The 22,009-nt window shown below is 50.9% G+C and overlaps 1 protein-coding gene across 2 annotated transcripts in view; it reads left to right on the top strand.

Moving 5' to 3' along the window:
* The first annotated feature begins 103 nt into the window (after nt 1–103).
* The window catches only part of slc43a1b (solute carrier family 43 member 1b), a 131,351-nt gene continuing 109,445 nt past the window's right edge, over nt 104–22,009 (top strand). The window contains exon 1 of one of the 2 annotated variants that reach the window (XM_087981746.1): nt 104–169. The gene's annotated coding sequence lies outside the window, so the exon portion shown is untranslated. Of the gene's footprint in view, nt 226–22,009 lie in introns of both variants that reach the window. The other variant, XM_087981745.1, reaches the window with a different exon arrangement.

The following is a 22,009-nucleotide window of genomic DNA, read 5'->3' on the forward strand; positions in this document are numbered from 1 at the left end:
TGGGAAGGGACCAAACTGCACAGAGAGAGAGCGAGAGAGTGAGCCAGTGCAGGAAATCGCTCTCTCTCTCTCTCTCACACTGTGTCAAGTTACCGAGTGCCACGTGTTGTGAGGGTTCGGACCAGTCTCTCCTTATACAGGAAACCCCGGAGCCGGCTTTGGAAAGAGGGTAAGTGCTCGGTCCGGAGCTGCCAGAGGCTCAGCAATCCCAGGCTGCAGTTCAGGGTAAGCTGATTCCCGGGTGAAGAGTGAGATCAATGAGCTGGGGTGGGATTGGCACCTCCACTCACTTGGCCAGAACTTTTATAACCCCAGCCGGGTGTGGGATCTCTCTGGGTGTCTGTCCCTTTGTGTGAGCTCTCTCCCTCTTTCAGCGTCTCTCTCTCGCTGGGTCTCTCTCTGTCTCTCCTTCTCTGTGTCTCTGTCCCTCTTGGTGAGTCTCTTTCTCTCCTCCCTCGCCCTCTCTCTTCTGTATCTCTTTCTTTCTCTCTGTTTTTCTCTGCCTGTGTTTTTGTCTCTGTCTCTTTCTTTCTGTGTCTCACTCTGTCTGCCTCTCTCTCTCCTCTGTGTCCCTCTTTCTTTGTATGTGTGTGTCTCTGTGTGTGTGCTTCTCTCTCGGTCTGTCTCTGTGAGTGTGTGTCTCTCTCTGCCTCTGTGTGTGTGTCTCTCTCTGTGTCTCTCTCTTTGTATGTGTCTGTGTGTGTCTCTCTCTCTCTCTGTCTCTGTGTGTGTCTCTCTCTGTCTGTCTCTGTGTGTGTATGTGTGTGTCTCTCTCTGTGTCTCTGTGTATGTGTGTGTGTCTCTCTTCTGTCTGTCTCTCTCTGTGTCTCTGTGTATGTGTCTCTGTGAGTGTGTAAGTGTGTGTCTGTCTCTGCCTCTGTGTGTGTCTCTCTCTCTGTGTCTCTCTCTTTGTATGTGTCTGTGTGTGTCTCTGTGTGTGTGTGTGTGTGTGTGCTTTCCACTCTGTGTCTCCCTTTGTCTTTCTCTCTGTCTCTCTCTTTGTGTCTCATTTTGTATCTCTCTTTTGGTGTTTGTCTCACTGTGTGTCTGTCTGGATGAATAAATACAAGTGTGTGTGTGTATGAGTGTGTGTGTGTGTATGAGTGTGTGTATGAGTGTGTGTGTGTATGAGTCTGTGTGTGTGTATGAGTCTGTGTGTGTGTGTGAGTGTGTATGAGTCTGTGTGAGTGTGTGAGTGTGAGTGAGTGTGAGTGTGAGTGAGTGTGTGTGTATGAGTGAGTGTGTGTGTGCGTTTGTCAGACTGAAGTCTATCCCTGCAGACTTCCCTACCTTTCCACTCGATAAGTGTGTGCTTTTGAAAGGGTCTGAAGACTGGGGAAACTGCTCCATGTGTGGGTGAGAGGGAGAAAGAGAGAGTTGAGGGCTCTGTCCCAGCACATGTTCTCTCCCAGCTTCTGAATCCAAAGCCAGGTTGTTGGGCGGGAAGACATGCTGGTTCTGTGAGGTGAACACGCCCTCACTGGGATTTCATCAGCTACTCACAGCAGTCAGGTGGGGGAGTCGGCTGGTTATCATTCCAGTGGCTGTCAAAGTCTCACTGTCATATTGCCTCACCCTCTGTCATTGCGTCACGAGGTGAGGATTCCTGCAACTTCCACATACAGTCTCTGTCTCTGTGGGACACTCACACACGCACTCTCTCTCCATCCCTGTGTCTCTGACACTCTCTCTCTCCATTCCTGTGTCTCTGACACTCTCTCTCTCCATTCCTGTGTCTCTGACACTCTCTCTCTGTCCCTGTGTCTCTAACAATCTCTTTCTCTGTCCCTGTGTCTCTGACACTCTCTCTCTCTCTATCCCTGTGTCTCTGACACTCTCTCTCTCTATCCCTGTGTCTCTGACACTCTCTCTCTCTGTCCCTGTGTCTCTGACACTCTCTCTCTCTCTCCATCCCTGTGTCTCTGACACTCTCTCTCTGTCCCTGTGTCTCTGACTCTCTCTCTCCCTGTCCCTGTATCTCTGACACTCTCTCTCTCTCTATCCCTGTATCTCTGACACTCTCACTCTCTCTGTCCCTGTATCTCTGACACTCTCTCTCTCTGTCCCTGTGTCTCTGACAATCTCTCTCTCTCTGTCCCTGCGTCTCTGACAATCTCTCTCTCTGTCCCTGTGTCTCTGACACTCTCTCTCTCTGCCCCTGTGTCTCTAACAATCTCTCTCTCTCTATCCCTGTGTCTCTGACACTCTCTCTCTGTACCTGTGTCTCTGACTCTCTCTCTCTCTGTCCCTGTATCTGACACTCTCTCTCTCTGTCCCTGTCTCTGACACTCTCTCTCTCTCTGTCCCTGTATCTCTGACACTCTCTCTCTCTGTCCCTGTGTCTCTGACACTCTCTCTCCATCCCTGTGTCTCTGACACTCTCTCTCTGTCCCTGTGTCTCTAACAATCACTCTCTCTCTATCCCTGTGTCTCTGACACTCTCTCTCTGTACCTGTGTCTCTGACTCTCTCTCTCTCTGTCCCTGCGTCTCTGACAATCTCTCTCTCTGTCCCTGTGTCTCTGACACTCTCTCTCTCTGCCCCTGTGTCTCTAACAATCTCTCTCTCTCTATCCCTGTGTCTCTGACACTCTCTCTCTGTACCTGTGTCTCTGACTCTCTCTCTCTCTGTCCCTGTATCTGACACTCTCTCTCTCTGTCCCTGTCTCTGACACTCTCTCTCTCTCTGTCCCTGTATCTCTGACACTCTCTCTCTCTGTCCCTGTGTCTCTGACACTCTCTCTCCATCCCTGTGTCTCTGACACTCTCTCTCTATCCCTGTGTCTCTGACACTCTCTCTCTCCGTCCCTGTATCTCTGTCACTCTCTCTCTCTGTCCCTGTATCTCGGACACACTCTCTCTCCATCCCTGTGTCTCTGACACTCTCTCTCTCTCTGTCCCTGTGTCTCTGACACTCTCTCTGTGTCCCTGTGTCTCTAACAATCTCTCTCTCTCTATCCCTGTGTCTCTGACACTCTCTCTCTCCATCCCTGTGTCTCTGACAGTCTCTCTCTGTCCCTGTGTCTCTAACAATCTCTCTCTCTCTCTCCCTGTGTCTCTGACACTCTCTCTCTGTCCCTGTGTCTCTAACAATCTCTCTCTCTCTATCCCTGTGTCTCTGACACTCTCTCTCTCTGTCCCTGTGTCTCTGACACTCTCTCTCTCTCTCTATCCCTGTATCTCTGACACTCTCTCTCTCTGTCCCTGTATCTCTGACACACTCTCTCTCCAGCCCTGTGTCTCTGACTCTCTCTCTCCCTGTCCCTGTATCTCTGACACTCTCTCTCTCTCTATCCCTGTATCTTTGACACTCTCTCTCTCTCTGTCCCTGTATCTCTGACACTCTCTCTCTCTGTCCCTGTGTCTCTGACAATCTCTCTCCCTGTCCCTGTATCTTTGACACTCTCTCTCTCTCTCTATCCCTGTATCTTTGACACTCTCTCTCTCTCTGTCCCTGTATCTCTGACACTCTCTCTCTCTGTCCCTGTGTCTCTGACAATCTCTCTCTCTCTGTCCCTGTGTCTCTGACACTCTCTCTCTCTGCCCCTGTGTCTCTAACAATCTCTCTCTCTCTATCCCTGTGTCTCTGACACTCTCTCTGTCCCTGTGTTTCTGACTCTTTCTCTCTCTGTCCCTGTCTCTGACACTCTCTCTCTCTGTCCCTGTATCTCTGACACTCTCTCTCTCTGTCCCTGTGTCTCTGACAATCTCTCTCTCTCTGTCCCTGTGTCTCTGACAATCTCTCTCTGTCCCTGTCTCTGACACTCTCCCTCTCTCTCTCCATCCCTGTGTCTCTGACACTCTCTCTCTGTCCCTGTGTCTCTAACAATCTCTCTCTCTCTGTCCCTGTCTCTGACACTCTCTCTCTGTCCCTGTATCTCTGACACACTGTCTCTCCAGCCCTGTGTCTCTGACTCTCTCTCTCCCTGTCCCTGTATCTCTGACACTCTCTCTCTCTCTATCCCTGTATCTTTGACACTCTCTCTCTCTCTGTCCCTGTATCTCTGACACTCTCTCTCTCTGTCCCTGTGTCTCTGACAATCTCTCTCTGTCCCTGTCTCTGACACTCTCCCTCTCTCTCTCCATCCCTGTGTCTCTGACACTCTCTCTCTGTCCCTGTGTGTCTAACAATCTCTCTCTCTCTATCCCTGTGTCTCTGACACTCTCTCTCTCTCTGTCCCTGTGTCTCTGACACTCTCTCTCTCTGTCCCTGTGTGTCTAACAATCTCTCTCTCTCTATCCCTGTGTCTCTGACACTCTCTCTCTCTCTGTCCCTGTGTCTCTGACAATCTCTCTCTCTCTGTCCCTGTATCTCTGACACACTGTCTCTCCATCCCTGTGTCTCTGACACTCTCTCTCTGTCCCTGTGTCTCTAACAATCTCTCTCTCTCTATCCCTGTGTCTCTGACACTCTCTCTCTGTCCCTGTGTCTCTGACACTCTCTCTCTCTATTCTGTATCTCTGACACTCTCTCTCTCTGTCCCTGTATCTCTGACACACTCTCTCTCCAGCCCTGTGTCTCTGACTCTCTCTCTCCCTGTCCCTGTATCTCTGACACTCTCTCTCTCTATCCCTGTATCTTTGACACTCTCTCTCTCTCTGTCCCTGTATCTCTGACACTCTCTCTCTCTGTCCCTGTGCCTCTGACAATCTCTCTCCCTGTCCCTGTATCTCTGACACTCTCTCTCTATCCCTGTATCTTTGACACTCTCTCTCTCTCTATCCCTGTATCTTTGACACTCTCTCTCTCTCTGTCCCTGTATCTCTGACACTCTCTCTCTCTGTCCCTGTGTCTCTAACAATCTCTCTCTCTCTATCCCTGTGTCTCTGACACTCTCTCTGTCCCTGTGTCTCTGACTCTCTCTCTCTCTGTCCCTGTCTCTGACACTCTCTCTCTCTGTCCCTGTCTCTGACACTCTCTCTCTCTGTCCCTGTATCTCTGACACTCTCTCTCTCTGTCCCTGTGTCTCTGACACTCTCTCTCTGTCCCTGTGTCTCTAACAATCTCTCTCTCTCTGTCCCTGTCTCTGACACTCTCTCTCTGTCTCTGTGTCTCTGACACACTCTCTCTCTCTGTCCCTGCGTCTCTGACACACTCTCTCTCTCTCTGTCCCTGTGTCTCCGACACTCTCTCTCTCTGTCCCTGTGTCTCTTACTCTATCTCTCTCTCTCTGTCCCTGTGTCTCTAACAATCTCTCTCTCTCTCCATCCCTGTGTCTCTGACACTCTCTCTCTCCATCCCTGTGTCTCTGACACTCTCTCTCTGTCCCTGTGTCTCTGACACTCTCTCTCTCTGTCCCTGTGTCTCTGACACTCTCTCTCTCTCTCCATCCCTGTGTCTCTGACACTCTCTCTCTGTCCCTGTGTCTCTGACACTCTCTCTCCCTGTCCCTGTATCTCTGACACTCTCTCTCTCTCTATCCCTGTATCTCTGACACTCTCTCTCTCTCTGTCCCTGTATCTCTGACACTCTCTCTCTCTGTCCCTGTGTCTCTGACACTCTCTCTCCATCCCTGTGTCTCTGACACTCTCTCTCTGTCCCTGTGTCTCTAACAATCTCTCTCTCTCTATCCCTGTGTCTCTGACACTCTCTCTCTCCGTCCCTGTATCTCTGTCACTCTCTCTCTCTGTCCCTGTATCTCGGACACACTCTCACTCCATCCCTGTGTCTCTGACACTCTCTCTCTCTCTGTCCCTGTGTCTCTGACACTCTCTCTGTGTCCCTGTGTCTCTAACAATCTCTCTCTCTCTATCCCTGTGTCTCTGACACTCTCTCTCTCCATCCCTGTGTCTCTGACAGTCTCTCTCTGTCCCTGTGTCTCTAACAATCTCTCTCTCTCTGTCCCTGTATCTCTGACACTCTCTCTCTCTCCATCCCTGTGTCTCTGACACTCTCTCTCTCTGTCCCTGTGTCTCTAACAATCTCTCTCTCTCTATCCCTGTGTCTCTGACACTCTCTCTCTCTGTCCCTGTGTCTCTGACACTCTCTCTCTCTCTCTATCCCTGTATCTCTGACACTCTCTCTCTCTGTCCCTGTATCTCTGACACACTCTCTCTCCAGCCCTGTGTCTCTGACTCTCTCTCTCCCTGTCCCTGTATCTCTGACACTCTCTCTCTCTCTATCCCTGTATCTTTGACACTCTCTCTCTCTCTGTCCCTGTATCTCTGACACTCTCTCTCTCTGTCCCTGTGTCTCTGACAATCTCTCTCCCTGTCCCTGTATCTTTGACACTCTCTCTCTCTCTATCCCTGTATCTTTGACACTCTCTCTCTCTCTGTCCCTGTATCTCTGACACTCTCTCTCTCTGTCCCTGTGTCTCTGACAATCTCTCTCTCTCTGTCCCTGTGTCTCTGACACTCTCTCTCTCTGCCCCTGTGTCTCTAACAATCTCTCTCTCTCTATCCCTGTGTCTCTGACACTCTCTCTGTCCCTGTGTTTCTGACTCTCTCTCTCTCTGTCCCTGTCTCTGACACTCTCTCTCTCTGTCCCTGTATCTCTGACACTCTCTCTCTCTGTCCCTGTGTCTCTGACAATCTCTCTCTGTCCCTGTCTCTGACACTCTCCCTCTCTCTCTCCATCCCTGTGTCTCTGACACTCTCTCTCTGTCCCTGTGTCTCTAACAATCTCTCTCTCTCTGTCCCTGTCTCTGACACTCTCTGTCTGTCTCTGTGTCTCTGACACACTCTCTCTCTCTGTCCCTGTATCTCTGACACACTGTCTCTCCAGCCCTGTGTCTCTGACTCTCTCTCTCCCTGTCCCTGTATCTCTGACACTCTCTCTCTCTCTATCCCTGTATCTTTGACACTCTCTCTCTCTGTCCCTGTATCTCTGACACTCTCTCTCTCTGTCCCTGTGTCTCTGACAATCTCTCTCTGTCCCTGTCTCTGGCACTCTCCCTCTCTCTCTCCATCCCTGTGTCTCTGACACTCTCTCTCTGTCCCTGTGTGTCTAACAATCTCTCTCTCTCTATCCCTGTGTCTCTGACACTCTCTCTCTCTCTGTCCCTGTGTCTCTGACACTCTCTCTCTCTGTCCCTGTGTGTCTAACAATCTCTCTCTCTCTATCCCTGTGTCTCTGACACTCTCTCTCTGTCCCTGTGTCTCTGACACTCTCTCTCTCTGTCCCTGTGTCTCTGACAATCTCTCTCTCTCTGTCCCTGTATCTCTGACACACTGTCTCTCCATCCCTGTGTCTCTGACACTCTCTCTCTGTCCCTGTGTCTCTAACAATCTCTCTCTCTCTATCCCTGTGTCTCTGACACTCTCTCTCTGTCCCTGTGTCTCTGACACTCTCTCTCTCTATTCTGTATCTCTGACACTCTCTCTCTCTGTCCCTGTATCTCTGACACACTCTCTCTCCAGCCCTGTGTCTCTGACTCTCTCTCTCCCTGTCCCTGTATCTCTGACACTCTCTCTCTCTATCCCTGTATCTTTGACACTCTCTCTCTCTCTGTCCCTGTATCTCTGACACTCTCTCTCTCTGTCCCTGTGTCTCTGACAATCTCTCTCCCTGTCCCTGTATCTCTGACACTCTCTCTCTATCCCTGTATCTTTGACACTCTCTCTCTCTCTGTCCCTGTGTCTCTAACAATCTCTCTCTCTCTATCCCTGTGTCTCTGACACTCTCTCTGTCCCTGTGTCTCTGACTCTCTCTCTCTCTGTCCCTGTCTCTGACACTCTCTCTCTCTGTCCCTGTATCTCTGACACTCTCTCTCTCTGTCCCTGTGTCTCTGACACTCTCTCTCTGTCCCTGTGTCTCTAACAATCTCTCTCTCTCTGTCCCTGTCTCTGACACTCTCTCTCTGTCTCTGTGTCTCTGACACACTCTCTCTCTCTCTGTCCCTGTGTCTCCGACACTCTCTCTCTCTGTCCCTGTGTCTCTAACAATCTCTCTCTCTCTCCATCCCTGTGTCTCTGACACTCTCTCTCTGTCCCTGTGTCTCTGACACTCTCTCTCTCTGTCCCTGTGTCTCTGACACTCTCTCTCTCTCTCCATCCCTGTATCTCTGACACTCTCTCTCTGTCCCTGTGTCTCTGACACTCTCTCTCCCTGTCCCTGTATCTCTGACACTCTCTCTCTCTCTATCCCTGTATCTCTGACACTCTCTCTCTCTCTGTCCCTGTATCTCTGACACTCTCTCTCTCTGTCCCTGTGTCTCTGACAATCTCTCTCTCTCTGTCCCTGCGTCTCTGACAATCTCTCTCTCTGTCCCTGTGTCTCTGACACTCTCTCTCTCTGCCCCTGTGTCTCTAACAATCTCTCTCTCTCTATCCCTGTGTCTCTGACACTCTCTCTCTGTCCCTGTGTCTCTGACTCTCTCTCTCTCTGTCCCTGTCTCTGGCACTCTCTCTCTCTGTCCCTGTCTCTGACACTCTCTCTCTCTCTGTCCCTGTATCTCTGACACTCTCTCTCTCTGTCCCTGTGTCTCTGACAATCTCTCTCTGTCACTCTCTCTCTCTCTGTCCCTGTATCTCTGACACTCTCTCTCTCTGTCCCTGTGTCTCTGACACTCTCTCTCTGTCCCTGTCTCTGACACTCTCCCTCTCTCTCTCTATCCCTGTGTCTCTGACACTCTCTCTCTGTCCCTGTGTCTCTGACTCTCTCTCTCTCTGTCCCTGTGTCTCTGACAATCTCTCTCTGTCCCTGTCTCTGACACTCTCCCTCTCTCTCTCTATCCCTGTGTCTCTGACACTCTCTCTCTGTCCCTGTGTCTCTGACTCTCTCTCTCTCTGTCCCTGTGTCTCTGACAATCTCTCTCTGTCCCTGTCTCTGACACTCTCCCTCTCTCTCTCTATCCCTGTGTCTCTGACACTCTCTCTCTCTGCCCCTGTGTCTCTAACAATCTCTCTCTCTCTATCCCTGTGTCTCCTACACTCTCTCTCTCCATCCCTGTGTCTCTGACACTCTCTCTCTCTGTCCCTGTGTCTCTGACACACTCTCTCTCTGTCCCTGTATCTCTGACACACTCTCTCTCTGTCCCTGTATCTCTGACACACTCTCTCTCCAGCCCTGTGTCTCTGACTCTCTCTCTCCCTGTCCCTGTATCTCTGACACTCTCTCTCTCTCTGTCCCTGTATCTCTGACACTCTCTCTCTCTGTCCCTGTGTCTCTGACAATCTCTCTGTCCCTGTGTCTCTGACTCTCTCTCTCTCTGTCCCTGTCTCTGACACTCTCTCTCTCTGTCCCTGTCTCTGACACTCTCTCTCTCTGTCCCTGTGTCTCTGACAATCTCTCTCTGTCCCTGTCTCTGACACTCTCCCTCTCTCTCTCCATCCCTGTGTCTCTGACACTCTCTCTCTGTCCCTGTGTCTCTGACACTCTCTCTCTGTCTCTCTGTCTCTGTGTCTCTGACACACTCTCTCTCTCTGTCCCTGTGTCTCTTACTCTATCTCTCTCTCTCTGTCCCTGTGTCTCTGACACTCTCTCTCTCTGTCCCTGTCTCTGACACTCTCTCTCTCTCTCTCTGTCCCTGTCTCTGACACTCTCTCTCTCTGTCCCTGTGTCTCTTACTCTCTCTCTCTCTCTCTCTCCATCCCTGTGTCTCTGACAATCTCTCTCTCTGTCCCTGTGTCTCAGACACTCTCTCTCTCTGTCCCTGTGTCTCTGACACACTCTCACTCCTTCCCTGTGTCTCTGACACTCTCTCTCTCTCGCTGTCCCTGTATCTCTGACACTCTCTCTCTCCATCCCTGTGTCTCTGACACTTTCACTCTCTCTTTCTCTCTCTCTCTCTCTCTATCCCCGTGTCTCTGACACTATCTCTCTCTCTGTCTCTGTCTCTGACACACACACACTCTCTCTGTCTGTCCCTGTCTCTGACATCTCTCTCTATCCCTGTCTCTGACACTCTCTCTCTATCCCTGTGTCTCTGACACTCTCTCTCTCTCTGTCCCTGTCTCTGACACACTCTCTCTCTCTCTGTCCTTGTGTCTCTGACACTCTCTTTCAGTCCCTGTCTCTGACACACTCTCTCTCTCTCTCTATCCCTGTGTCTCTGACACTCTCTCTCTCTCTGTCCCTGTGTCTCTGACACTGTCTCTCTCTCTATCCCTGTCTCTGACACTCTCTCTCGGTCTCTCTGTCTCTGTGTCTCTGACACTCTCTCTCTCTCTCTGTCCCTGTGTCTCTGACACTCTCTCTCTGTCTCTCTGTCCCTGCGTCTCTGACACACTCTCTCTCTCTCTGTCCCTGTGTCTCCGACACTCTCTCTCTCTGTCCCTGTGTCTCTTACTCTATCTCTCTCTCTCTGTCCCTGTGTCTCTGACACATTCTCTCCCTCTTTCCCTGTGTCTCTGACATACTCACTCTCTCTGTCCCTGTGTCTCTGACACTCTCTCTCTCTCTCTCTGTCCCTGTCTCTGACAATCTCTCTCTGTGTCCCTGTCTCCGACACTCTCTCTCTCTGTCCCTGTGTCTCTTACTCTCTCTCTCTCTCTCTATCCCTGTATCTCTGACACTCTCTCTCTATCTATCCCTGTGTCTCTGACTCTCTCTCTCTCTGTCCCTGTGTCTTTGACACTGTCTCTTTCTCTGTCCCTGTCTCTGACACTCTCTCTCTCTTTTCTTGTGTCTCTGACACTCTCTCTCTCTTTTCCTATGTCTCTGACACTCATTCTCTCTCTCTCTGTCCCTGTCTCTGACACACTCTCTGTCCCAGTGTTTCTGACACTCTCTCTTTCTCTCTCTGTCCCTGTGTCTCTGACACTCTATCTCTCTTTCTGTCCCTGTCTCTGACACTCTCTCTCTCTGTCCCTGTGTATCTGACACTCTCTCTATCCCTGTGTCTCTGACACTCTCTCTCTCTCTGTCCCTGTCTCTATCTCTCTCTCCCTCTGTTCCTGTCTCTGACACACACTCTCTCTCTCTCTCTCTGTCCCTGTCACTGACACTCTAACTCTCTCTCTCTCTTTTCTTGTGTCTCTGACACTCTCTCTCTCTATCCCTGTGTCTCTGACACTCTCTCTCTCTCTCTCTGTCCCTGTCTCTGACACTCTCTCTCTCTGTCCCTGTGTCTCTGACACTCTCTCTCTCTCTGTCCCTGTCTCTATCTCTCTCTCTCTCTCTGTCCCAGTGTTTCTGACACTCTCTCTCTCTCTCTCTCTATCCCTGTGTCTCTGACACTCTCTCTCTCTCTGTCCCTGTCTCTATCTCTCTCTCTCTCTGTTCCTGTCTCTGACACACTCTAACTCTCTCTCTCTCTGTCCCTGTGTCTCTGGCACACTCTCTCTCTCTGTCCCTGTCTCTGACACTCTCTCTCTGTCCCTGTGTCTCTGACACTCTCTCTCTGTCCCTGTATCTCTGACACTCTCTCTCTGTCCCTGTGTCTCTGACACTCTCTCTCTGTCCCTGTATCTCTGACACTCTCTCTCTCTCTGTCCATGTGTCTCCGACACTCTCTCTCTGTCCCTGTGTCTCTAACAATCTCTCTCTCTCTCTCCCTGTATCTCTGACACTCTCTCTCTCTGTCCCTGTATCTCTGACACACTCTCTCTCTGTCCCTGTGTCTCTAACAATCTCTCTCTCTCTATCCCTGTGTCTCTGACACTCTCTCTCTCCGTCCCTGTGTCTCTGACACTCTCTCTCTGTCCCTGTGTCTCTAACAATCTCTCTCTTTCTATCCCTATGTCTCTGACACACTCTCTCTCTGTCCCTGTATCTCTGACACACTCTCTCTCCAGCCCTGTGTCTCTGACTCTCTCTCTCCCTGTCCCTGTATCTCTGACACTCTCTCTCTCTCTGTCCCTGTATCTCTGACACTCTCTCTCTGTGTCCCTGTGTCTCTGACACACTCTCTCTCTGTCCCTGTATCTCTGACACACTCTCTCTCCAGCCCTGTGTCTCTGACTCTCTCTCTCCCTGTCCCTGTATCTCTGACACTCTCTCTCTCTGTCCCTGTATCTCTGACACTCTCTCTCTCTTTCCCTGTGTCTCTGACAATCTCTCTGTCCCTGTGTCTCTGACTCTCTCTCTCTCTGTCCCTGTCTCTGACACTCTCTCTCTCTGTCCCTGTCTCTGACACTCTCTCTCTCTGTCCCTGTATCTCTGACACTCTCTCTCTCTGTCCCTGTGTCTCTGACAATCTCTCTCTGTCCCTGTCTCTGACACTCTCCCTCTCTCTCTCCATCCCTGTGTCTCTGACACTCTCTCTCTGTCCCTGTGTCTCTGACACTCTCTCTCTGTCTCTCTGTCTCTGTGTCTCTGACACACTCTCTCTCTCTGTCCCTGTGTCTCTGACACTCTCTCTCTCTTTTCCTATGTCTCTGACACTCATTCTCTCTCTCTCTGTCCCTGTCTCTGACACACTCTCTGTCCCAGTGTTTCTGACACTCTCTCTTTCTCTCTCTGTCCCTGTGTCTCTGACACTCTATCTCTCTTTCTGTCCCTGTCTCTGACACTCTCTCTCTCTGTCCCTGTGTATCTGACACTCTCTCTATCCCTGTGTCTCTGACACTCTCTCTCTCTCTGTCCCTGTCTCTATCTCTCTCTCTCTCTGTTCCTGTCTCTGACACACTCTCTCTCTCTCTCTCTGTCCCTGTCACTGACACTCTAACTCTCTCTCTCTCTTTTCTTGTGTCTCTGACACTCTCTCTCTCTATCCCTGTGTCTCTGACACTCTCTCTCTCTCTCTCTGTCCCTGTCTCTGACACTCTCTCTCTCTGTCCCTGTGTCTCTGACACTCTCTCTCTCTCTGTCCCTGTCTCTATCTCTCTCTCTCTCTGTTCCTGTCTCTGACACTCTCTCTCTCTCTCTCTCTGTCCCAGTGTTTCTGACACTCTCTCTCTCTCTCTCTATCCCTGTGTCTCTGACACTCTCTCTCTCTCTGTCCCTGTCTCTATCTCTCTCTCTCTCTGTTCCTGTCTCTGACACACTCTAACTCTCTCTCTCTCTGTCCCTGTGTCTCTGGCACACTCTCTCTCTCTGTCCCTGTCTCTGACACTCTCTCTCTGTCCCTGTGTCTCTGACACTCTCTCTCTGTCCCTGTATCTCTGACACTCTCTCTCTGTCCCTGTGTCTCTGACACTCTCTCTCTGTCCCTGTATCTCTGACACTCTCTCTCTCTCTGTCCCTGTGTCTCAAATACTCTCTCTCTGTCCCTGTGTCTCTGACACTCTCTCTCTGTCCCTGTATCTCTGACACTCTCTCTCTCTCTGTCCATGTGTCTCCGACACTCTCTCTCTGTCCCTGTGTCTCTAACAATCTCTCTCTCTCTCTCCCTGTATCTCTGACACTCTCTCTCTCTGTCCCTGTATCTCTGACACACTGTCTCTCCATCCCTGTGTCTCTGACACTCTCTCTCTGTCCCTGTGTCTCTAACAATCTCTCTCTCTCTATCCCTGTGTCTCTGACACTCTCTCTCTCCATCCCTGTGTCTCTGACACTCTCTCTCTGTCCCTGTGTCTCTAACAATCTCTCTCTCTCTATCCCTATGTCTCTGACACACTCTCTTTCTGTCCCTGTATCTCTGACACACTCTCTCTCCAGCCCTGTGTCTCTGACTCTCTCTCTCCCTGTCCCTGTATCTCTGACACTCTCTCTCTCTCTGTCCCTGTGTCTCTGACACACTCTCTCTCTGTCCCTGTATCTCTGACACACTCTCTCTCCAGCCCTGTGTCTCTGACTCTCTCTCTCCCTGTCCCTGTATCTCTGACACTCTCTCTCTCTCTGTCCCTGTATCTCTGACACTCTCTCTCTCTGTCCCTGTGTCTCTGACAATCTCTCTGTCCCTGTGTCTCTGACTCTCTCTCTCTCTGTCCCTGTCTCTGACACTCTCTCTCTCTGTCCCTGTCTCTGACACTCTCTCTCTCTGTCCCTGTATCTCTGACACTCTCTCTCTCTGTCCCTGTGTCTCTGACAATCTCTCTCTGTCCCTGTCTCTGACACTCTCCCTCTCTCTCTCCATCCCTGTGTCTCTGACACTCTCTCTCTCTGTCCCTGTCTCTGACACTCTCTCTCTCTCTCTGTCCCTGTGTCTCTGACACTCTCTCTCTCTGTCCCTGTCTCTGACACTCTCTCTCTCTGTCCCTGTGTCTCTGACACTCTCTCTCTCTGTCCCTGTGTCTCTGACACTCTCTCTCTCTGTCCCTGTCTCTGACACTCTCTCTCTCTCTGTCCCTGAGTCTCTGACACTCTCTCTCTCTGTCCCTGTGTCTCTTACTCTCTCTCTCTCTCTCTCTCCATCCCTGTGTCTCTGACAATCTCTCTCTCTGTCCCTGTGTCTCAGACACTCTCTCTCTCTGTCCCTGTGTCTCTGACAATCTCTCTCTCTGTCCCTGTGTCTCTGACACACTCTCTCTCCATCCCTGTGTCTCTGACACTCTCTCTCTCGCTGTCCCTGTATCTCTGACACTCTCTCTCTCCATCCCTGTGTCTCTGACACTTTCACTCTCTCTTTCTCTCTCTCTCTCTCTCTCTATCCCCGTGTCTCTGACACTATCTCTCTCTCTGTCTCTGTCTCTGACACACACACACTCTCTCTGTCTGTCCCTGTCTCTGACATCTCTCTCTATCCCTGTCTCTGACACTCTCTCTCTATCCCTGTGTCTCTGACACTCTCTCTCTCTCTCTCTGTCCCTGTCTCTGACACACTCTCTCTCTCTCTGTCCTTGTGTCTCTGACACTCTCTTTCAGTCCCTGTCTCTGACACACTCTCTCTCTCTCTCTATCCCTGTGTCTCTGACACTCTCTCTCTCTCTGTCCCTGTGTCTCTGACACTGTCTCTCTCTCTGTCCCTGTCTCTGACATTCTCTCTCGGTCTCTCTGTCTCTGTGTCTCTGACACTCTCTCTCTCTGTCCCTGTGTCTCTGACACTCTCTCTCTCTGTCCCTGTCTCTGACACTCTCTCTCTGTCTCTGTGTCTCTGACACACTCTCTCTCTCTGTCCCTGTGTCTCTTACTCTATCTCTCTCTCTCTGTCCCTGTGTCTCCGACACTCTCTCTCTCTGTCCCTGTGTCTCTTACTCTATCTCTCTCTCTCTGTCCCTGTGTCTCTGACACATTCTCTCCCTCTTTCCCTGTGTCTCTGACATACTCACTCTCTCTATCCCTGTGTCTCTGACACTCTCTCTCTCTCTCTCTGTCCCTGTCTCTGACACTCTCTCTCTCTGTCCCTGTCTCTGACAATCTCTCTCTCTGTCCCTGTCTCCGACACTCTCTCTCTCTGTCCCTGTGTCTCTGACACTCTCTCTCTCTGTTCCTGTCTCTGACAATCTCTCTCTCTGTCCCTGTCTCCGACACTCTCTCTCTCTGTCCCTGTGTCTCTTACTCTCTCTCTCTCTCTCTCTCTCTCTATCCCTGTGTCTCTGACACTCTCTCTCTCTCTCTCTCTGACCCTGTCTCAGACACTCTTTCTCTATCTATCCCTGTGTCTCTGACTCTCTCTCTCTCTGTCCCTGTGTCTTTGACACTGTCTCTTTCTCTGTCCCTGTCTCTGACACTCTCTCTCTCTTTTCTTGTGTCTCTGACACTCTCTCTCTCTTTTCCTATGTCTCTGACACTCATTCTCTCTCTCTCTGTCCCTGTCTCTGACACACTCTCTGTCCCAGTGTTTCTGACACTCTCTCTTTCTCTCTCTGTCCCTGTGTCTCTGACACTCTATCTCTCTTTCTGTCCCTGTCTCTGACACTCTCTCTCTCTGTCCCTGTGTATCTGACACTCTCTCTATCCCTGTGTCTCTGACACTCTCTCTCTCTCTCTGTCCCTGTCTCTATCTCTCTCTCTCTCTGTTCCTGTCTCTGACACACTCTCTCTCTCTCTCTGTCCCTGTCACTGACACTCTAACTCTCTCTCTCTCTTTTCTTGTGTCTCTGACACTCTCTCTCTCTATCCCTGTGTCTCTGACACTCTCTCTCTCTCTCTCTCTGTCCCTGTCTCTGACACTCTCTCTCTCTGTCCCTGTGTCTCTGACACTCTCTCTCTCTCTGTCCCTGTCTCTATCTCTCTCTCTCTCTGTTCCTGTCTCTGACACACACTCTCTCTCTCTCTCTGTCCCAGTGTTTCTGACACTCTCTCTCTCTCTCTCTATCCCTGTGTCTCTGACACTCTCTCTCTCTCTGTCCCTGTCTCTATCTCTCTCTCTCTCTGTTCCTGTCTCTGACACACTCTAACTCTCTCTCTCTCTGTCCCTGTGTCTCTGACACTCTCTCTCTCTGTCCCTGTCTCTGACACTCTCTCTCTGTCCCTGTGTCTCTGACACTCTCTCTCTGTCCCTGTATCTCTGACACTCTCTCTCTCTGTCCCTGTGTCTCTGACACTCTCTCTCTGTCCCTGTGTCTCTGACACTCTCTCTCTGTCCCTGTATCTCTGACACTCTCTCTCTCTCTGTCCCTGTGTCTCTGACACTCTCTCTCTGTCCCTGTATCTCTGACACTCTCTCTCTCTCTCTGTCCCTGTGTCTCTGACACTCTCTCTCTGTCCCTGTATCTCTGACACTCTCTCTCTCTGTCCCTGTGTCTCTGACACTCTCTCTCTGTCCCTGTGTCTCTGACACTCTCTCTCTGTCCCTGTATCTCTGACACTCTCTCTCTCTCTCTGTCCCTGTGTCTCTGACACTCTCTCTCTATCCCTGTATCTCTGACACTCTCTCTCTCTCTCTGTCCCTGTATCTCTGACACTCTCTCTCTCTCTCTGTCCCTGTGTCTCTGACACTCTCTCTCTATCCCTGTATCTCTGACACTCTCTCTCTCTCTGTCCCTGTATCTCTGACACTCTCTCTCTCTCTCTGTCCCTGTGTCTCTGACACTCTCTCTCTGTCCCTGTGTCTCTGACACTCTCTCTCTGTCCCTGTATCTCTGACACTCTCTCTCTCTCTCTGTCCCTGTATCTCTGACACTCTCTCTCTCTCTCTGTCCCTGTGTCTCTGACACTCTCTCTCTATCCCTGTATCTCTGACACTCTCTCTCTCTCTCTGTCCCTGTATCTCTGACACTCTCTCTCTCTCTCTGTCCCTGTGTCCCTGACACTCTCTCTCTCTCTGTCCCTGTGTCTCCGACACTCTCTCTCTCTGTCCCTGTCTCTGACACTCTCTCTCTCTCTGTCCCTGTGTCTCCGACACTCTCTCTCTGTCTCTGTCCCTGTCTCTGACACACCTTCTCACTGTCCCTGTGTCTCTGACAATCTCTCTCTCTCTGTCCCTGTCTCGGACACTCTCTCTTTCTCTGTCCATGTGTCTCCAACACTCTCTCTCTCTGTCCCTGTGTCTCTTACTCTCTCTCTCTCTCTTTCTGTCCCTGTGTCTCTGACAAACGCTCTCTCTGTCCCTGTCTCTGACACTCTCTCTCTCTCTCTGTCCCTGAGTCTCTGACACTCTCTCTTTCTCTGTCCATGTGTCTCCAACACTCTCTCTCTCTGTCCCTGTGTCTCTTACTCTCTCTCTCTTTCTGTCCCTGTGTCTCTGACGCATTCTCTCTCTCTTTCCCTGTGTCTCTGACACACTCTCTCTCTCTCTCTCTCTCTCTGACCCTGTCTTGGACACTCTCTCTCTATCCCTGTGTCTCAGACACTCTCTCTCTCTCTCTCTCTCTCTCTATCTCTATCCCTGTGTCTCTGACACACTCTCTCTCTCTCTATATCCCTGTGTCTCTGATACTCTCTCTCTGTCCCTGTCTCTGACACACACTCTCTCTCTCTCTGTCCCTGTGTCTCTGACACTCTCTCTCTCTTTTCCTGTGTCTCTGACACTCTCTCTCTCTCTCTCTATATCCCTGTGTCTCTGATACTCTCTCTCTGTCCCTGTCTCTGACACACACTCTCTCTCTCTCTGTCCCTGTCTCTGACACTCTCTCTCTCTTTTCCTGTGTCTCTGACACTCTCTCTCACTTTTCCTGCGTCTCTGACACTCTCTCTCTCTGTCCCTGTCTCTGACACTCTCTCTGTCCCTGTGTCTCTGACATTCTCTCTCTCTGTCCCTGTCTCTGACACTCTCTCTCTCTCTCTATATCCCTGTGTCTCTGATACTCTCTCTCTGTCCCTGTCTCTGACACACACTCTCTCTCTCTCTGTCCCTGTGTCTCTGACACTCTCTCTCTCTCTCTCTTTTCCTGTGTCTCTGACACTCTCTCTCTCTATATATATCCCTGTGTCTCTGATACTCTCTCTCTGTCCCTGTCTCTGACACTCTCTCTCCCTCCGTCCCTGTGTCTCTGACACTCTCTCTCTCTATCCCCGTGTCTCTGACACTCTCTCTCTCTCTATCCCTGTATCTCTGACACTCTCTCTCTCTCTATCCCTGTATCTCTGACACTCTCTCTCTCTGTCCCTGTGTCTCTGACACTCTCTCTCTCTGTCCCTGTGTCTCTGACACTCTCTCTCTCTCTCTGTCCCTGAGTCTCTGACACTCTCTCTCTCTGTCCCTGTGTCTCTTACTCTCTCTCTCTCTCTCTCTTTTCCTGTATCTCTGACACTCTCTCTCTCTCTGTCCCTGTGTCTCTGACACTCTCTCTCTATCCCTGTGTCTCCGACACTCTCTCTCTCTGTCCCTGTCTCTGACACTCTCTCTCTCTCCGTCCCTGTGTCTCTGACACTCTCTCTCTCTATCCCTGTGTCTCTGACACTCTCTCTCTCTCTGTCCCTGTGTCTCTGACACTCTCTCTCTCTGTCCCTGTGTCTCTGACACTCTCTCTCTCTCTCTGTCCCTGAGTCTCTGACACTCTCTCTCTCTGTCCCTGTGTCTCTTACTCTCTCTCTCTCTCTCTCTTTTCCTGTATCTCTGACACTCTCTCTCTCTGTCCCTGTGTCTCTGACACTCTCTCTCTATCCCTGTGTCTCCGACACTCTCTCTCTCTGTCCCTGTCTCTGACACTCTCTCTCTCTCCGTCCCTGTGTCTCTGACACTCTCTCTCTCTATCCCTGTGTCTCTGACACTCTCTCTCTCTCTGTCCCTGTGTCTCTGACACTCTCTCTCTCTATCCCTGTGTCCCTGACACTCTCTCTCTGTCCCTGTATCTCTGACACTCTCTCTGACTCCATCCCTGTGTCTCCGACACTCTATATCTCTGTCTCTGTGTCTCTGACTCTCTATCTCTCTTTCTGTCCCTGTCTCAGACATTCTCTCTCTCTCTGTCCCTGTGTCGCTGACACTCTCTCTCTTTCTATCCCTGTGTCTCTGACACTCTCGCTCTGTCTCTCTCTGTCCCTTTGGTCTCTGACACTCTCTCTCTCTCTCCCTCTGTCTCTCTCTCTCTGTCCCTGTCTCTGACACTCTCACTCTCTGTCTCGGTGTCTCTGACAGTCTCTCTCTCTCCCTGTTTCTCTGACACACTCTCTCTCTCTCTGTCCCTGTGTCTCTGAAACGCATTCTCTCTGTCACTGTCTCTGACACTGTCTCTCACTCTCTCTCTTTTCCTGTGTCTCTGATACTCTTTCTCTCTTTTCCTGTGTCTCTGACACTCTCTCTCTCTCTGTCCCTGCGTCTCTGACACACTCTCTCTCTCTCTCTCTGTCCCTGTCTCTGACACTCTCTCTCTCTCTGTCCCAGTGTCTCTGACACACTCTCTCTCTCTGTCCCTGCATCTCTGATACACGCTCTCTCTGTCCCTGTCTCTGACACTCTCTCTCTCTCTGTCCCTGAGTCTCTGACACTCTCTCTCTCTGTCCCTGAGTCTCTGACACTCTCTCTCTCTGTCCCTGTGTCTCTTACTCTCTCTCTCTCTCTCTCTCTGTCCCTGTGTCTCTGACACATTCTCTCTCTCTATCCCTGTGTCTCTGACACACTCTCTCACTCTATCCCTGTGTCTCTGACACTCTCTCTCTCTCTCTGACCCTGTCTCTGACACACTCTCTCTCTCTCTGTCCCTGTGACTCTGACACTGTCTCTTTCTCTGTCCCTGTCTCTGACACTCTCTCTCTCTTTTCCTGTGTCTCTGACACTCTCTCTCTCTTTTCTTGCGTCTCTGACACTCATTCTCTCTCTCTCTGTCCCTGTCTCTGACACTCTATCTCTCTTTCTGTCCCTGTCTCTGACACTCTCTCTCGCTCTGTCCCTGTGTCTCTGACACTCTCTCTCTCTATCCCTGTGTCTCTGACACACTCTCTCTCTCTCTCTGTCCCTGTCACTGACACTCTAACTCTCTCTCTCTATCACTGTGTCTCTGGCACACTCTCTCTCTCTGTCCCTGTCTCTGACATTCTCTCTCTTTTTCTCTTTTCCTGTGTCTCTGATACTCTCTCTGTCTCTGTGTCTCTGACACTCTCTCTCTGTCCCTGTGTCTCCGACACTCTCTCTCTCTCTATCCCTGTCTCCGACACTCTCTCTCTCTCTGTCCCTGTCTCTGACACACTCTCTCTCTCCGTCCCTGTGTCTCTGACACACTCTCTCACTGTCCCTGTGTCTCTGACACTCTCTCTCTCTCTATCCCTGTCTCCGACACTCTCTCTGTCTCTCTGTCCCTGTGTCTCTGACAAACGCTCTCTCTGTCCCTGTCTCTGACACTCTCTCTTTCTCTGTCCATGTGTCTCCGACACTCTCTCTCTCTGTCCCTGTGTCCCTTACTCTCTCTCTCTCTCTCTTTCTGTCCCTGTGTCTCTGACGCATTCTCTCTCTCTTTCCCTGTGTCTCTGACACTCTCTCTCTCTCTCTCTCTCTGACCCTGTCTCGGACACTCTCTCTCTATCCCTGTGTCTCAGACTCTCGCTCTCTCTCTATCTCTATCCCTGTGTCTCTGACACTCTCTCTCTCTCTCTCTCCCTGCGTCTCTGACACTCTCTCTCTGTCCCTGTCTCTGACACACACACTCTCTCTCTCTGTCCCTGTCTGACACTCTCTCTCTCTGTCCCTGTGTCTCTGACACTGTCTCTTTCTCTGTCCCTGTCTCTGACACTCTCTCTCTCTTTTCCTGTGTCTGACACTCTCTCTATCCCTGTGTCTCCGACACTCTCTCTCTCTGTCCCTGTCTCTGACACTCTCTCTCTCTATCCCTGTGTCCCTGACACTCTCTCTCTCTGTCCCTGTTTCTCTGACACTCTCTCTGACTCCATCCCTGTGTCTCCGACACTCTATATCTCTGTCCCTGTGTCTCTGACTCTCGATCTCTCTTTCTGTCCCTGTCTCAGACATTCTCTCTCTCTCTGTCCCTGTGTCGCTGACACTCTCTCTCTTTCTATCCCTGTGTCTCTGACACTCTCGCTCTGTCTCTCTCTGTCCCTTTGGTCTCTGACACTCTCTCTCTCTCTCCCTCTGTCTCTCTCTCTCTGTCCCTGTCTCTGACACTCTCTCTCTCTCTCTGTCTCAGTGTCTCTGAAACTCATTCTCTCTGTCACTGTCTCTGACACTGTCTCTCACTCTCTCTCTTTTCCTGTGTCTCTGATACTCTGTCTCTCTTTTCCTGTGTCTCTGACACTCTCTCTCTCTCTGTCCCTGCGTCTCTGACACACTCTCTCTCTCTCTGTCCCTGTCACTCTCTCTCTCTGTCCCAGTGTCTCTGACACACTCTCTCTCTCTGTCCCTGCATCTCTGACACTCTCTCTCTGTCCCTGAGTCTCTGACACTCTCTCTCTGTCCCTGAGTCTCTGACACTCTCTCTCTCTGTCCCTGTCTGTGACACTCTCTCTCTCTGTCCCTGTCTCCGACACTCTCTCTCTCTGTCCCTGTGCCTCTTACTCTCTCTCTCTCTCTCTCTGTCCCTGTGTCTCTGACACATTCTCTCTCTCTATCTCTGTGTCTCTGACACACTCTCTCTCTCTGTCCCTGTGACTCTGACACTGTCTCTTTCTCTGTCCCTGTCTCTGACACTCTCTCTCTCTCTTTTCCTGTATCTCTGACACTCTCTCTGTCTTTTCTTGCGTCTCTGACACTCATTCTCTCTCTCTCTGTCCCTGTCTCTGACACTCTATTTCTCTTTCTGTCCCTGTCTCTGACACTCTCTCTCTCTGTCCCTTTTGTCTCTGACACTCTCTCTCTCTCTGTTCCTGTCTCTATCTCTCTCTCTCTCTGTTCCTGTGTCTCTGACACACTCTCTCTCTGTCCCTGTGTCTCTGACACTCTCTCTCTGTGTCCCTTTTGTCTCTGACACTCTCTC

The sequence above is a fragment of the Chiloscyllium plagiosum genome, unplaced genomic scaffold (assembly GCF_037043375.1).
Source record: "Chiloscyllium plagiosum isolate Xiang-an unplaced genomic scaffold, Cpla_swu_hap1 HiC_scaffold_40, whole genome shotgun sequence".
Taxonomy (NCBI): domain Eukaryota; kingdom Metazoa; phylum Chordata; class Chondrichthyes; order Orectolobiformes; family Hemiscylliidae; genus Chiloscyllium; species Chiloscyllium plagiosum.